At 42.9% G+C, this 17,407-nt stretch overlaps 1 long non-coding RNA gene across 2 annotated transcripts; it reads right to left on the bottom strand.

The window, feature by feature from the left end:
* Positions 1-12,248: 12,248 nt before the first annotated feature.
* LOC125414822 (uncharacterized) lies at positions 12,249-16,052 on the bottom strand. Of its 2 annotated transcripts, none has more exons than XR_007236397.3 (4): positions 15,642-16,052; positions 15,432-15,498; positions 15,075-15,352; positions 12,249-12,990 (listed from the first exon to the last, which is right to left on the bottom strand). It is a non-coding gene; the product is annotated as an uncharacterized LOC125414822 (long non-coding RNA). The 2 variants fall into 2 exon arrangements; XR_007236398.3 differs by having other exon boundaries at positions 15,649-16,052.
* Positions 16,053-17,407: the final 1,355 nt, after the last annotated feature.

The following is a 17,407-nucleotide window of genomic DNA, read 5'->3' as shown; positions in this document are numbered from 1 at the left end:
CTGCGACCTGCCTGTCTCCACTCCCCACCCAGCAACGTGATTCCAGATGTGCACATCTGTATTTTTACATGGGTGCTGGGAATGCAAACTCAAGTCCTCAAGCTTGTACAGCACATCATTCTCAGAGAGACATCTCCTTGGGGCCCAATACAGCTGCTTTTGATGGCACGGTTTCACCTCACTCTCTGAACCAGCATCTTGTTACACAGATGAAAATGGAAATTCTACGTGTGCGAAGTTGTCTCTCTGTACATGGAGGCTGTGGATAGATTTAGCATGCCCTGCCTCGATATTAAGGCTCTTCCAAAGATATTCAGTCCTCAGACCAGGAATCATTGGCTAGAAAGGTATTTAATTAACTGAGTAATTATTAGTCTCAGAAAGTTAATTTGTCCAATAGTTTTCCCAGCTAATGAAAGGGGATATTGAGCATTGCGTTTGCTAAGGAAACCACCCAATCTGACTCATTTGCCATGGGTGCTGTAGACTGCAGCTCAGACATCCTTAAAAATGCACCTTCATCATACAACTGTGTTCTGATGAAGAATTTAGAAAGCAATTGCTTAAAGGGCAGAACTCGTGTTTTCTGTTTCCCGGTTTTCCTTTTCGGAAAAGCCTCATTAAGCACAAGAAGCTGAATAGCAGTTGAGAACGTAAGGGGAGGGGGCAAACGCTGCCTTCCCCAATCCCCGAGTTCAAATGAGATTGCACACAAATGGCCGAGGTCTCTCAGCTCTCAGCCTAGCAGCAATACGGCTCTCAGCCCAGAAGCTATTATTCCAACTTCGGTGTGACTTGCATGGCAAATAAAGGAACAGAACACAGAGACAAAGAGCCATAGCTGTGAAGACAATAAAATCGCTGTGTTGGTTTGCTTAAACAATCTAGTAAGCCAGCCACCACTTGGTGCATTTCTTCCACGCTGCGCTGTCTATCACACAGACAGCTTTCAAGAAATAAAAAACAAAAAAGGAAAGAAAAGAAGAGAAAGCAAAAAGCCATCAGTTGTTATAGCTATTTGTGCCATCTTTGTGTACGTAGATAGGAGAGAGTTGCTGCCACTGTTAGGCCTTTCTCCAAGGACCCAGAGTGAGAAAGGCCAGCTTAAAAGGGCGCCCCAAGTTTTGGTCATGCGTGCAAATCTTTACCCTTCAAATGGAATGTCAAATACTTGTGTGGTATTGAAGGCTAATTAAAATCCAGTCCCAGATGGGGAACCGCTTTGAGAAAGACAGGTTACCCAACCCGAGATTCCCCTCTCTGAGGTCTAATGAGGCATCTGTAACCTTTGTAGATGAGGGTCATCCCATGGGGAGCAACAGGGTGCAGCAGGCTAAGCCCTTGGCCTGATGGGATTTGATCTCATCAGAGGAAGCCATAATCAACTGTAAGAAACGACAATTAAGCTGGTGATTAAGGTTAACACTGGGAAATGAACATATCCCAAGGGGGAGACGGAACTACTGGGAACCATGCTGATGGAGTATAAGGCCAGGTGGCTGAGCCTTTTCTTCAACTGATGGCCTCTTTAAGACTACTTTAAAATGGTTTCCCTCGCAAACTAGTAACTGCCACAGGTCAGCAGTAGATTTTCAGGGCCTAGCACTCCCTGGTGGATCACCTAGACCAGAAATTATCTGCCTGAAAGTTAGGGCACAGACACCTCAAATCTAGTAAACCAAGATCTCATGGCTTCCATAAAGCTCCCCTTAACTGACTCTCCAGGATTCTCACCTTCCTCAGTATAGTTTCTTCTCCTGGGCACTGGTTGACAGAGGTATTTTCCCACCCGGTCCCACAACCGTTCATTCCCAAAGCAACACACAGAGATTTTTGGGGAGCTATGAACCCCCCAAATACTGAATTTAACAACTTATAATGTTTGCAGCTGCTCTGAGCACAAGACCCTCAGGAGTTCCTGATGGCAATGGAGTGGTTTCTGGTGCATTTGGTTGGGATATGGCTTTCAGTTAAGAATCTCTATATAAGCAGTTCTGGTACACAATAAAGCAGCATTCTTGGGGCATTCTGATTTCAAGGATGACCCATCTCTCTGACTGTGAGTCTTGGTGTGTTTTAATCTCCAGCCCCTTGCCCAGTTCACAAATTGTATGGCAGCTCATAGAGCGTAGACGTGCATGATGCGCCACAGAGGTCTATATTAATTATAAACTGGATGACCCATTAGCTCAGGATTCTTATTAACTAATTATTACATTGTAAATTAGCCCATAATTTTTGTCTGTGTTAGTCATGTGACTTGGTGCCTTTTGTCAGTGAGGCATTCTCACCTTGCTTTCTCTCTGTCTGGATGATGACGGCAGACTGAGCCTTTCCTCTTTCCAGAATGCTCCTGTTTTGGTCATTCCACCTATACTTCCTGCCTGGCTACTGGCCAATTGGCATTTTATTAAACCAATACAAATGACAAATCTTTACAGGGTACAAGACATTGCCTTAAAGCACTTAAAAAAATGGAGGTAGGGGAGGGAGTGCTGTCGACAGGAAACCTCTGTCAACAGGCACTGAGAATGAGAGTATCTGGACACAGATGAGCAAACAGGGATCAGAGACTTAAGCTTTAACAGTAAAGCCACAGATGGTACAAGTTGGCAATTGGGTGTGATGCTTTTGAAATTTATTAAACCCAAATGAAGGGCAAAAGAAACTAAAGAGTCTAGGAACAGGGTTAGAATTCATAGAGGAGAACAAGGAAGAGAAGGAGAAGGAGGGAGATGGGTACACAGAGGCTAGGATAGGTTTCTTTAGACTTGGAGTCTGCAGAGCCTATAACAAGCAGGGCCTTGATCTGATTCTGGGTTCTGAGACCTGGTCTAAATTTACCCAGAAACATCCTTGTGCTCCTGCAAGGACAAGAACAAATGGGCCACTTAGTCAGCAGGACTTGGTTGAGATGCATGAAACAGTAAATTGAAAAGGAACCTTGGCAAAGGTCAGGAAGGGTATACTTTATGACCTAAGTCCTTCTTTTTTATTCTATTCTAGGTGTAGGGCCTTGTCCTCATGGTCAATTATGTCTGTGGTAGCTGTAGCCATCACAACACATTCCAAGAAGCAAAATAGAAAAATAATGGTGCATTTCTCCATTTCTATGAAGATTGGCCCAAAAGTAACAACCAAGACATTCATAGGAAACTCATTTAACAGAATCTACTGGTATGGACACAACCAGCAGCAAGGTGTGCATAACATGCAGTCTTTGGGTTGGCTCCTTTGTTATTCTGTATAAATTGCTGCTAATAACTAAAAGAGTAAGAAAGGGATAGCTAGAAATGTCTTCGATCAATTTTTTCAACAATTGATTTCTTCAACCCGACTTTTTCTCAGATTTCTTCTGAGGCCATGTCAGCCATGGTCACACATTTAGCTGCAAAACCAAAAGCATTTAAGTTGGATGATGAGATGGCTTTGTGGGCAAAGGCACTTGCTGCCAAGCCTGACAACCTGAGTTTGATGCCACAGACCCACAATGGTGAATCAAGAGAACTGACTTCTACAAGTTGTCATCTGACCTCCACACTCACTGTGGCACATCCCATATGCACACATACACATAGGTAAATAAATGTAACAATCTTACAATTTGTCACTGTGTGTGAAGATAGAGCACCTTCTCCCTGAGCTCTGCAAGATAGTGCTGGGTTCGTGCTTCTAATGGGAAGGCAGCAAGCAGCCTAAGGGTGTCTTCCTCTTGTTGGTGTGTAATGAGTCTTTCTCAGTCCTTCCAGCCAGCTCCCAAATAATGATATGGAGACATTATTAATTATGAAATCTTGGCTTTTAGCTTAGGCTTGTCTCGACTAGCTCTTATACCTTAAATTAATCCTTTTTTGGTTTTTTGAGAAAGGTTTTTGGTGTAGCTTTGGAGTCAATCCATATTTTTTGTACGTGTATTGATAATTTTTTATTTTTTTATTAATAATTTATAAAAATTTCCACTTCCTCCCCTCCTCCCAATACCCTCCCACTCCCCCCACTCCTTCTCCTCCTCCCTCTCCAGTCCTAATATATATTCTGCCACATGGTGTTACCTTTCTTCTATCTTACACCTCCCATTTCCTCTCCATGTCTCCCTGGCAACTCTGTCTTTCTTCTTCTCAGAGTCCTGTCTGTCTCTGAAAATCCCACCTAACTGCTTTGTGCCTGACTATTGACCATTTGACTCTTTATTAAAATAATCAGAAGTCTCCTTGGCAAAGATACATCTTCACTGTTTAAACAAATACTATGAAACATCCTTGTGACAAAATACTTGTGAAAACAAACTAAGAGTTTATTTCACCTCACAGTTAAAGGATGTGGCCTTCCATGGTTGGAACATCATGGCCCTGGGGACAGAAGGCAGTTTGTTGTAGTGCATCCATAGTCAGGACACAGAGACATGAACGCTGATGCTCAACTTGCTTTCCCTTCTTAATTCAGTTGAGAAATCCAGGTCATGGGATGCTGTTGCCTGTATTTAGAGTGAAGGGGTCTCCCACCTCAATCCATTCCAAAAATCCTCACAAACAGACACAGAGGTTTGTCTCCTGGCCTATTTGTCAAGTAACAACCAACATCAGCAGTCAAAGAGATCTCCAGTGTATCAGAAGAGGCTCTAATACGAACAGCCCCCACAGCAAGTCATCTGGGTCCATGTCAGAGTGGCTGCTGGCTGGAACCAGTCAAGGCTGCTCCTGTAACTTGGCCAACCTTGGCTTCTGTGGCTGCCTAGGAAGGTAAAGCAATGGTCAATTTTTCAACAGCGAGACCATCAGTGATTGTTTACTGTCCGCAAAGGCCATTCTGCAGCCCGGAGATTCAAAGGCTGAAAAGCCTGTGTTTCCTCTGATGAGGCTCCCTGGTACCAAGGAAACAACCTGAGAACTACAGATAAGAAGAAAGTGTGATCAGAGGTGTCACTGGGGTGTGATGGAGGCTTCACCCAAAGGACTCATGAGGAAGGAAGTCTCCTCCTAAGGAGAAGCTCTGCTAAATTTTGAAAGACAGGTAAAGCTCAGGCTAGCTTCAGAAACAGGAAATGTATCCTGTGCTTGGGGAAGAGCCCAGACACAGATGTAAATATAAAGCAAGATGTTCCCGAGGAATATTGGCAATGCAGTTTTCACGGAGTACATGGTAACTTCCGCAGCCTGGAGACTCAAGCTCGAAAACTAATAACAGGTAACATTTAAATGATGACAACCGTGTGCCAAAGCGTGTCCTAAAAGTGTGAGGCACCTTAGCTTGTTCAATCCTCATTATAACCCTGGGTAAATATGACCTTTCCGCAGACACGGAAGTGGAAGCCCAGAAAGTGAGGCCCCACAACTACTTTGCAGCAAAGCCAGTGTTTGAATGCGGTGGGCTCTGGGCTTTTACCCTCCATGTGTAACTGTTGTGTCCTACAGGCTGAGGAAGGACAGCGACAGCTGGGCATTGAAATTTTGCCCCCAAGGACCTAGGACACAGTAACTCAATTAGAATCTAGAAATAATCTGAGTGAGCTCACTGGAAAGTCACTGTCTCAGCCCAAGGGCCTTGAATTCGAGTTCTCCAAAGAGTCAAAAGCAAACTCAGACGTGCTCTCCTGAAGAAGACAAAAAGCAGCGAGGAGTGTAGGAAGGGTTGATGATATGAACACGTCAGTTCTCACGTGGGTTCTCTTGAGATGTGTGCCTATAAAGAAGACTGGAGAGGGTGACACAGGAATGGCATGTCACACCTAGGGGCAGCTGGTCCCTGACAGCACACAGCCCTCAGCGGAAGTTTCTACCAGAAGCAGATACTCAAAAAAGTCCACGTGTCAAAGCCCAGCTGCTCTCAAGACGGGGAGCAGAAGGAAACAGAACAGCAATTTGCTTCCAGGGAATGTGGGAAGCCAGAGCAGTGTCCTGAATTCTGTGGCAAATCTATCCCAGGAAAGCAATGGGGCAGGTGAGAGGAGGGATTCAGAAAATTCCTAAAGGGCTGTATTACCTGAGCTAGGCAAGGAGTTCAGAGCTAAGGCCCTGCAGAGAACAGAGGACTCAGCCACCAGACTAAAAGTGTGACCCAGACTGAAGGAAGGGCCCGTTCCCTTCAGGAGGTCTTCGAGCTTTATAAGGAAAAGCACCAGAGGCCTGCCTCACAGTAACACAATACTTGCAGCCTGAAGCACCCACTGTGGCCTTTAGTTCTCCACAGGAATTTGTGGTTGAGCTAAAGAATTGGTCCAACAGGAGGTTCCAGAGTCTTGACTGAGCTGGAGGAGAAGCAGCCAAGCAATACATGTTGCTGAATCTCAACACAAACAGAAGGAAACCTACACCCCCGAAACTCCGCAATCACATGTTTTCCTCACAGGACCCAAGACACTTGAAACAACAGCTCAAATAGTTTCTGGACGTATCTGGGTTAGACCACTGGAATGATTAGAATGTCTGAGCAGAAGGATCTACAATTAGAGCTCTTCAGAGAAGCAGAAGTAAGCTCAGGGGTGTTCTTATGAAGAATCTCTTCAGAGCATTATGGAAGCCCAGGAGACTCACCGTAAGCTGGAACACTAGGGAAGATGGCAGCCTGCCTTCAATTCAAGGGCAAAAGCCCAAGTTCAAAGGTTTAGATATCCAAAGGCAAGAAAAGATGAGTATGGTAGCCAAGTAGGGAGCAGACTCACCTTTCCTATACTTCCTGTTGTATCCAGGTCCTAGCAGGATTGAACAATGCCTACCTGTGTCAAAAGAGAGGGTTTTGCTCATTCTACTGATCTGAATATGTCTCCTGGAAATGCCCTCACCCTACCCCATCTCCGCCTCCATTCTCCACCTCCCCCACACACACACAATCAGAAATAATGGTTCCCAGATTTCAGAGCTCACAGAGTCAAGTTGACACATAAAATTATCTACCCAAGACCTTAAGCCCAGGAAATGAATGAAATTTAGATACTGGCATGCCAAGTGGCCATCCTTGTATCTACTCTGTCAGGAAAGCCATTTCTTCCATCTTTCCTTATCAGAAGCAGGAAGCCTCTGAGGGCCATATCCTCCACCATTTAACATGAGCAAGGAGATCTCTGGCATCCAGCCTATGAAATGTCAAGCAGGGAAAGACATTCAGAGTGGAGAGTGTCCCACAGAGATTATGATGGTGAGAAGGTGTGGCACAAGTGTGCAAGAGATACACGGTCAAACATCTAGGACTTGGGCAAACAACATGGTCTTCTGACTACCTCTTGGTAGTTAAGAGACAGCTGAGAATCTAGTGAGGGGTAGATCCCACTCACTCCTACCCAAAAAGGCAAGCATCAAGGAGTCAGTCAAGCTGATCCAGTAGAAGGGTCACAAATTTGGGCTTGTGTTTTTAGCAAGCACTTCTTAGCCTACTTCTACTGTGACGATGAAATGGGGATTGCATCTCAGCGAGTGCAAAGCCAACAAGCACAGTCTAGAGATAAAGGTGTGGGATGAGATTTACAACAACAAGTAAGGAGAGCAAACAAGTTCTGTGCAAAGTCGTTGCAAGGAGGAGGGCAGGTTGGTCATCCCGGTTGTCCAGAACCGAAATAACCACACAGAAATTGTATTAATTAAATCACTACTTGGCCCATTAGCTCTAAACTTTTTATTGGCTACCTCTTCCATCTTAGTTTAACCCATTTCTGTTCATCTGTGTATTGCCACGTGGCAGTGGCTTACCGGCTAAGTTTCAGCAGCATGTCTTACTTTGGTGGCAGATCCGTGGCATCTCCCTGACTCTGCTCTCTTCCTCCCAGAATTCAGTTCCATGTTCCCCTCCTACCTAAGTTGTGCCCTATCAACAGGCCAGGGCAGTTTCTTTATTCATTAACCAATGAAAGCAACACATAGCCAGAAGGGTCTCCTACACCACAAAACAAAGAAAGCGGCTTGGAATCTTATTGAGGAAGCTGTGTATTCATAGAGGAAAGCGCATGTAAGGCTACACATTGTCTTTGTGTCTCTGAAACATCTGCCTATGGACTCAACACCACTACTACAGTTGGAGGCACTGTTTTGACCCGTTTGGGGAGTTTTCAGGAAGTGGAGCCTGATTCGTGGAAGTAGATCACTAGGGGAGAGTCTTCAAAGGCTAATAGCCTAGACCCCAGGCCTGTCTATTCCTAGCCCATCAGGATGTGAATAGGACCACCATGCGCTCCTGCTACCATGAACTTGGCTATGTCTTCCCTCTTGTGGTAGGGTGAGACTCTGAAACTGAGGGCTGAAATAAGCTTTTCTGCCCTGGAGTTGTTTTTATCAAGTATTCTGTCACCGAATAGGAACTAATATAAGCCCATTTATGAGCCTGCTCAATTTAAGGCTCATGTCTGAAAAGGAAAGATAATCAGCTAGCTTGTCCTTAGAGAAGTTACTGTGATAACAAGCAAAGAATGAACTGGGTTTCGCTAGACCCTGGCTGGTTCATCATGAAGTTCTTTCTTCCTGTCTTCTTGTCTTTCTTCTTTTCTTCCTTTTTCTTTTGATTTCCTTTGACACTGTCTCTAGCCAAAGCTGAACTTCTTGTGTAGCCAAGGATGACCTTGAGCTTCTGCTATTCCTGACTCCAGTTCCAGGATTCTGGGGTTACAGATGTGTATGAGATTTATCAACCTAGGGCTTCCTGCTTGCTAGGCAAGACTTTTACCAACTGAGTTACATCCCCAGCCCATCATTGTAAGATTTTGCAAAGAATCTTAACTAAGATGACAGAAACAGGAAGTTGGTAGTTACTTTTTAACAGTATTTTTAAATAACTCCCCCTACAGATACATACACAACTGTAAATGTATTTCCCTAAGCCTGGCAGTGGTGGCACACACTTTTAATCCCAGCAGAGAGAAGAGGATCTCTGAGAGTTCAAGGCTAGCCTGGTTTGCAAGAGCTAGTTCCAGGACAGCTAGGGCTGTTACATAGAGAAACCTTGTCTCGAAAAAGAAACTAAAAACAAAAAAATTATTTCCCTAAAAGTATCCATCCCCCTTAGGAACTACAGCTCTAGCAATCACTATTTTGCACACATTTTGGCATATGCTATTTCATTGGCTTGAAGTGAAAGGAAATATCTTGACTTTCAATCCTTAGAAGTGAACATGGAATGGTGTAGGGGGCTAGTAGGTCTTTGTGCTCACAGATATGCACTAAGGGAACCAGAAATAAGCACACAGGGTTATCTCTTCAAAGGTGTACAACCTGTTTGCCTCCCTGAAGGCTATAAACAGACGTGATTAATAACCTGTTGACCTTTGCACCTACGGCCAGGCCACACCAGAGTCCCGGCCCCCAGACCCTTATCTTGAACTTGTTTGTCTTGGTCAATCTATAGCCCTATTCTCCCCTCAGATCCTTATCTTGTGGCCATTTTCTCAGTTAATCTATACAACCTATCTTTCCATAAAGATATTACCATCTTTATGGAAATGTCACTTACACTTTGCAAAGAATTTCAATGTAGTCACATCTAAATCTTTGTGTGCACATGGAACTGAGCTAATTGTGACTGGGAAACTTTTTCCCAAATTATGCTGTGCTTAAATATGTCTGAAATAAAGTACTTGAGGTCAGACTTTTGAAGTCTAAACCAACATCAGCTACTGAGTCATGTTGAATTAAATTGTCTTCTTGCCTCTCATGGATGGACACTTCTGGCCAAGGTGTTTGCAGGGACCCTCAAGAAATATAGATAAAGAGCTATAATTATATGCTATCCAGAAATGAAAGGGACATATCAGCAATGAGGGTACAGAGACATGGCTCTATACTGCAACCCTCAGCAGCCCAAGGAATTCTCCTAAGCCTTGAAAACCTCAAGTCAATCTAAACTTAGTTTTGCAGCTTTGAGGATGAAAAGAATTTCAAGGCTAAAAATCAAACTTGGTGATTGTATTCAAGATATTTTAATCCAGGCTTATACATGAGGGTTAAGAGAAAGAGGGGCTCTCAGAAGAGAGTATGACATAGCCAAGTGGGGATGTCTGCTTCCCAAGGGAGCATAGGGAAAGTAAGCTGTACCAAGAATAGGAATGGGTTTCTTAATGGAGAGGAGGCCATTAATTATCTTAGTATCAGCTATAAGACCATGTTGGTGCTCTCGAGTTACATTTCATATTGTTGCTAAGAAATCTGCCCCCTTCTCTCTCTTTGTTAAGAGTGAGACCAAATGAGTCTCCAAAGATGCCATGGATAAAATCTGATGAGATGAAACCAGACGCCAATGAGGTTGCACAGCAGGGTTAATCCATGACCTCTCCCTGTAAATGTTTGTTTGTTTGTTTGTTTGTTTGTTTTTTGGGTTTGTGTTTTTGTTTGGTGTGATTCCTAGGAGTTTGCAGCTGTGTGACTGGGAAGGGTGAAAGGTCTTGAGCTGGAGATTTTGCTCAGATCCTGGTGAAACACGTCAACTAGATGCCTCCATTCAAGGCTCCCCTCTCTCTTTCAATATCACCCCAATTTTCCCTGCATTTTCATTCTGCCTCTAGACAGCCTCAGAATTTCAGGACTTTGCAAGGGAACAGCAGAAAATGAAATAAAGAAAAACAGTAGACAAACCACCATTAAACAGAAAAAAAAACCTGATTGTATCATAATGACCAATCAAGACAGCTGTGGATTGTCCTTGAGCGTGCTGTCTGTATTTCCTTTCTTATTGTTCCAAAGTCAAGATAACAACTCAGCAATTACAAACCATCATTTAATATGCACCCTTCCAAACTGGAAGCAGCGGAGCCCTAAGAGGCCTCGAATCTGTTGGCATAGAACCAGGCTGAAATGATTTCATCCTTCCTTTCTCTCCTTCCTCCCCTAGCTGGGAGCTGTGGTGCAGTTCTACTTGAACTTGAATTTAGAATAGATGTGTGAAGATCTTACTATAAATTGAGAAAGAATCTCATATAGCTTTAAAGTTATAAAATATGTCTCCTTATCAGCAGGCAAACCCCTTTCCCACCCTGGCATCCCCACAGCAGGAAATACTCTGAACATCCAAATTGAAAATAATAATGAAATGCATTAGTTTATATGCTAATGATGAAAATGAATGGAAAACCAAGTGCCCAGGAAGTGGGAGGCCAGCCTGACCTAAAAAGCAATTCCAAGCCAGGCTGCATAGATAAAGAATTCTGGTCTCAAAAAGAAAAAATATATATAAAGTTTTAATGGTATTTTATTTTATCATTTTTAGTTTTTTAAATTGATTTTTAATAGAATACAAAGAAATGGGTTTCACTGTGATATTTTCACATATATAAATGTGTCGATGTGTGTGTATGTGTGTTTATGTATGTGTGTAAGTATGTATGTATGTATGTACGTATATTTCCCACCCCCATTGTCCTTTCCCATCTTTCCCTTTCTGATTTGCTGTGTAGCAATGCCCTCCAGATTGAATCATTCCATCCTGCAGGTAAACTAATTAAGACAGGAAGTAAGCAACTCAAAATAGCTTTAGAAAGTCCCTGAAACTGACCAGATTAACTGGGCCCCTCCCACTCCAAGTATATAAATAATAAAGACTACCGAAAGTCACTCTCAGACAAGCACAGCTACTTGAAAAAGGCAGAGATAAGACCAGCATGAGCAGAGACCAGTCAATCTGGAAGAAACAAAAGCCAGTCTAGATGCCTGGAGGAGCCTTAGACCAACTGAGCCACCTGGAAAAGACACCTTAACCTACTGAACTTCAGGACACTCCAGCCTTTCCAAGCTGTCTCCAATGCTGAGGTGGGCTTTAGTGACGCAGCTGTTTTTGAATCATTCCTTTCCATAAGTAACCTCTCACAATACTTCTATAAGTAACCCCACCAAAAATCATTGGTTCATCACCTTGAGCTTTGGTGGTATCCCAACTTCCATCTGTTGTTGGTTTCCTATCAGTAGCGTAAAGATGTTTGTTCCAGGTCTTTATAAGAAAAGTCTGTCACACAGCTTTTTCTTGCTTTCCTTCCACCTCTATAGGCAGAGACCACTCACTCATTTCCTGTCCACCCAGGCCCAAAATAACCACACAGAAACTGTGTGAATTGCAACACTGCTTGACCAATGACATTTAGTGAATTCTTAGCTTGCTCTTATATCTTAAATTAACCCATTTCTATTAATTTGTGTATCACCACATGGTTATGGCCTATCAGTAAGGTTTGGTCCAGCATCCAGCATCTGTCTTCTGTGGCGGCTACATGGATTCTCATTGACTCTGCCTTCTCTCTCCTCTATCTGCTTGGAACTCTTACCTTGCCTTATTGCACTCTCTAATAGGCACAAAGGAGCTTCTTTATTAATCAATGCTATTCACAATATACACAGGGGAATCCTACATCACCTTCCCTTTTCTGTATAAAATAAAAGGAAGGTTTTAACTTTAACATAGCAATATTACAAACAACAAAACAGTTATCAAGCAAAAATTATAGTTACAATATTTATAGCTTCTTTATTTTTATCATAACTAAGGAAAACTATAATCATAACTCTCTATTCTTCAGCTCCATCAAAGACTCCAGAAGGATATAATATTACCTAAGTAAACAGGAAGTGAATTGTAAGCAACTTCCAAAACTCTAGAATTGACAGAGACATCTTGCTGCCTGGACAGTCAACAAAAGTTCTTTTGTAACGTTGGAGCACCCATCTTCAGCCTACAGGCCCATAGTGTCCAGCACACTTTTCCATGAAGTAGGAAATTTCAAAGATAATTCCACCTATATTGTCAGTTTGTCTGTCACTTTCTTCTGTGTTCTGCATAATGTCTGAGAGACTCTTTCATGAAGGAGGAACCCTGAAGAACCATCTCACCTTTAAGCAAGTTCAGCAGTCATTTTTTTCTGTGGGTCCTGCATGTCCAGTTCATACAGCATAACATCAAGCAGTCCAGGCAAGAACAGTTTCTTACCAAAATGGCTAACAAGCTCCCTAAGGAGCTTCTTTGAAGCCCATCCTCCTTTTGAAGCAGATTGGTGTTGCTAGGAGCAGATGAGTCTCATTGTCATGAAAAGTCCTAACATTTTAAAAGATATATTCTGTAAGTCTTTAAAAGGTTTGAGGAATAACTATCCATCTGAAACATATCTCTGCACATCTAGAAAATCTAACCAACATTACTACAAGCTTGACTATTATGGATGACTATCTATTAACCTGTATTTCTTAGGCATATATTATATTTTTAATGAGCTGCACAAACACAATACCTTAATCAAGAGCAGAAATACAATATAACAAAATTGACCTTAAATTGGTATCATCAATAAATCAAGACCCATACCAATGAAAAGTATTTATCTCTATAGTATATCCCCCCTTAAATGTAAACAATTGTTAGTAAGCAATAATTTTGAAAATTTGGGCATAGTTTTCTCCAAACTATTTCCTGCTGTTTATTGGGCTAAGCATTCCTAGGGTTCATAGAGATCTCTCGGGGGATTCTGTTCCATAAAACCACATTAACCTGGAAGGAATCCACATGTTCCCATATTCTGTGGAAACAAAAGCAGAACCTCTTTTCCAAAGCAACATATATTTAGGCCCAAATTTTGAAGTCAAGATACCTTTAAAATATATATATGTTGGCTTAGCCTAGCAGCCTGTACAATGAAATGTCTCTCTGTACTTAGCTCATTCACAGTCAAAAAATTCAAAGAAACACAATAATAGATATAATCTAGCATATAATAATCTCTGTGTGTATTTCATCTTTACATGACTTATTTTTTTACTCCTTTAATCTATGCCTGTCTGTACTCTGTCTCTTTAAATACTTGGTTTTACTTTTTAGAAACTATTTACTTCTTTTTATAACTCTTTATACTCTTTTTCTTCTCTCTGACAAACCTACGTGCAATTTGTAAACACAGTGTGTCTCATTTAGAGGTCTTTTATGTCTGAATCTGTCCTATTATGTATTTGAAATCCTTTTCTGACCAAATACATTTTTTCCAAACATTTTATTTTATTTTATTACATTATATATAATACCATTCAAAATTTCCACCTCCTTCCCTCTTCCCCAAATACATTTTAAAATGGTAAGCAATGTGGTCACCATGACCAGGGATACTGGTTTAACTGGCAGCTCTGGGACCACTGGGAGAGAGCCATGCTCCCCGCCTCAACTCTGGTAAGCAGTTGGCCCATGCTGCCACCAAGTCACTTGCAAGGCACTGCCCACAAACCCCATTCAAGTGCTCAGCCTCCTGAAATAGTCAGAGTTCATGCAGGCAGCATGAACCAGGAAGCCTCTGCAGTGCAGTTTGTTAGCTGCTAATGCTGAATCAGGAAGACCTCTCTTAAAGGAGCCACAACGCCCCTGCTCGTGACCAGCAAACAGAGCCCACCTAAAAAAAAAGTGTCAGCTACCAAGAAGCTATACTTAACTCTGTTCTTTTGTATCTAGAATTCCTTTCCAAGCTTTCTCGGGTTTTATATGGATGTCGTCAGCCCTATGTTGGCATGCCAGTCTGTAGGCAGAGTCTACTCATTCGTTTTCCATCCACCCAGACCTGAAATAACCACTCAGAAACTGTATGAATTGCATCACTGCTTGGCCAATGACTCTAGCGTATTTTTAACTAGCTCTTATATCTTTAATTAACCCATTTCTGTTAATCTGTGTATCACCACATGGTTGTGACCTAGGTTCTGTCAAGCATTCGACATCTGTCTCCTGTGGTGGCTACATGGCTTCTCATTGACTCTGCCTCCTCTATCTGCTTGGAACTCCCACCTTGCCCTATTCTGCACTGCAATAAGCCCAAAGCAGCTTCTTTACTAAGCAATGGTATCCCCATCATACAGAGAGAACTCCCACATCACACCCCCAAGTATCCCTCCCTTTGTCTTGGTTCTTCCCCCACCCCAGTGATTGAATTTGTTTTCTGACTGTTTCATACACATACTCAATTCGTTCTGTTTACTCTGACCCCTCCACCCTCTGTTATCTCCCTTATGCCTGTCATGGCCTCCTCCTTTCTACAGGTCCCTTCTCCAATTCCTGTCTTTTTGCTTTGTTTTGCAAGCCACTGATTCTAATCAAGGCTCTCTGCGGAACCGGCAAAACAATCCACAGGAACCTAGTTGACTCACCTTGAGTAGACAACTGAAGACAACGACTCTCCCTTCCCCAGAATCCATAAGTTGGCAGGGACAATCGGTGCTCATAAACCTTTTCCTATCTATGGTTGGCTGTCAATCAGCCCAGACTTGTGCAGGTCCTATGCATGCAGCTGCTGCTACGGTGAGACTGGTGAGATCACATTTGCAAATGGCATTCCTGTGCACTGAAAAATAGCAATTTGCAGCCCTCCTCCCAAGCATCCTGCCCTGTATTTCTTGTTTTCCTTCCTCCTTGGTGTTCCCTGAACCTTAGAGAAAAATAATATAAATGTTCTGTCAAAAAAAAAACTTAATTAACAAATTTTAAACAAATTTAAACAAACAAACCTTCATTGTCATTGATGTTGTTTTAATTACACTTTTCAGAAGGAAGTCTCTTTCAACTTGTGTTGATCTAAAATGTGAGAAATACAGAATTACTCGGTGTTCCCTAAATGCTCTGTAAGGCGCCCCCTGTGCAGTTCATTCTTTGGAGGAGTTACACATTTCATTCCGGGGACAGTTAGGACAAACATAAACCCTCAAGTCATCCTGTACCTCTTACCAGGGTCCCGACTTCCTGATGTGGGTGTGCCTCAGTGCAAGGGCCAGGCAGAGAGAAAGCAGGGAGGTCTCAGTCCTCGCACACTTCCCTGTTATTCAGCACCTCATCAAGATCTAGGCCCACTGTGACTTGGCTCTTGCAAAAAGTCCCCTGACTCAGTAACGGAACCTGGAAACAATGACAGCTCCAGAGTTGAGAAGAAAGGAGCAGAGCACAAAAGCCACAGAGGAGATCAAAATGTTGTGCGTGGGGAAGGTGGTGGGGTCCTGTGGAGGAAGTAGGGAGGAGGGACGTTCCCTGCCTGCATTTGACGAACCCTGCTAGGGCGGCAGAGCATTGCGGATCCGCAGCTGATCGTGCTGCGGTTCTACGTCTTTGCGGGGAAGCTCGAAAACCTGATGAAAACCTGATGAAAACCTGACGCGTGGAAAAAGAACAAAGGAAAGTCGAGAAGCTCATGTATATCAAAGGAAAGGGACTCGAAGAAATACTGCAAAAATAAAACTGCTTCAGCCCTAAACGCTTCGGAATCCGAGATGCTGATGCAGCCTCGTCGATGCAGCTGTGACTTTGAATGTCGCCTTTAACTGTCGCTTTGATAGCACGGCCTTTTGAAGTCTCTTTTTATATATTTGTGATTTACTTGGGCAACGGATAGAACTTGCTGTGGCTGCTGTTTACCCTCCGTAGGGCTCTGCAGTTTGGGAAGGCAAAAGGCAGGTCCACAGCCGCCCTCTCCTGGTGATTCTGCAGAACTTTGGCCAAGAGATCCAAGAAGATTAAGTTTGTTCGCTACAGCAATTTTTTAATTAAAGCTTACCCTCTTACGTATGGTCCTCAAATTTTTAACATTAGCCAGAGTCTCCAAGAGGCCTCCTTAAAGCTAGAAGCCTGGGTTCCACCCACAGAGTTTCTGATTTACTGGGCCTTGGGTGGAGTTCAATAATTTGCATTTCTAGCGAGTTCCCAGGCAGGCTGGCAAAGGGTGTTACTCAGAACCACTTCCTTGTACACACGTCGCTGGGCAAGATGAAGAGCATTTTATTAAACTGGTCACCCTTTTTCTGTAGTAGAAGGGCGCTGGGAGATGAAAAAAATGAAAAGCGTTCTTCCTTGCCAGGGTGTCGTAGGGAGTGACATTTTCTCACACACCTCTAGGTTCACAGTGAGGCCCTTTAACAAAGGTTTACAAGAGAAAGCATGCCAGATTATATAATATGAGTTTATGTGACCTGAGAATCTTCAGAAATCGAAAATGAGAAAACCTGTAGTTTTTAAAGAATTGTTTTTATTGGTTTTTTAAATTATGTATGTCTGTATACATTAATGCAGAAATCAGAGGAAAGGGTGCCCTGGATGGAGCCGGAGTTACAGGTGGTTTTGAGCCACCTGATGTCGGTCCTCTAAAAGAACAATATGCACCCTTAACCCCTGGACCACCTCTCCAGCCCCCTAAACCTGTGTATTTTTAATGCATAAATCTGATGAAGAGGGGACCTTGGTGGGAAAGCAGGATGGGACAGGGGCTCTGACCTAATGATAAAAAAAAGTAGGAGAAACTCAGCAAATCCTGTTGGGATTCTGGTTGGGACCTCACTGTCTTCAGCTTCTTTGTTCTTCGTAAACAGCGACTATCGATCCATAGCCTGCTGAGAAGAAAGGTCAGAAAATTCTTTGTAGGTTTTTGCATCTTTATCAAGGGAGTTGAGAAAGAAAGCCCTGCTTCAGCTTTATCAAATGCCCAGGTGCCCATATTGGA

The sequence above is a fragment of the Myodes glareolus genome, chromosome 17 (genome assembly GCF_982192425.1).
Source record: "Myodes glareolus chromosome 17, mMyoGla1.1, whole genome shotgun sequence".
Classification (NCBI taxonomy): Eukaryota; Metazoa; Chordata; class Mammalia; order Rodentia; family Cricetidae; genus Myodes; species Myodes glareolus.
This window is presented reverse-complemented; position numbering and strand designations above follow the sequence as displayed.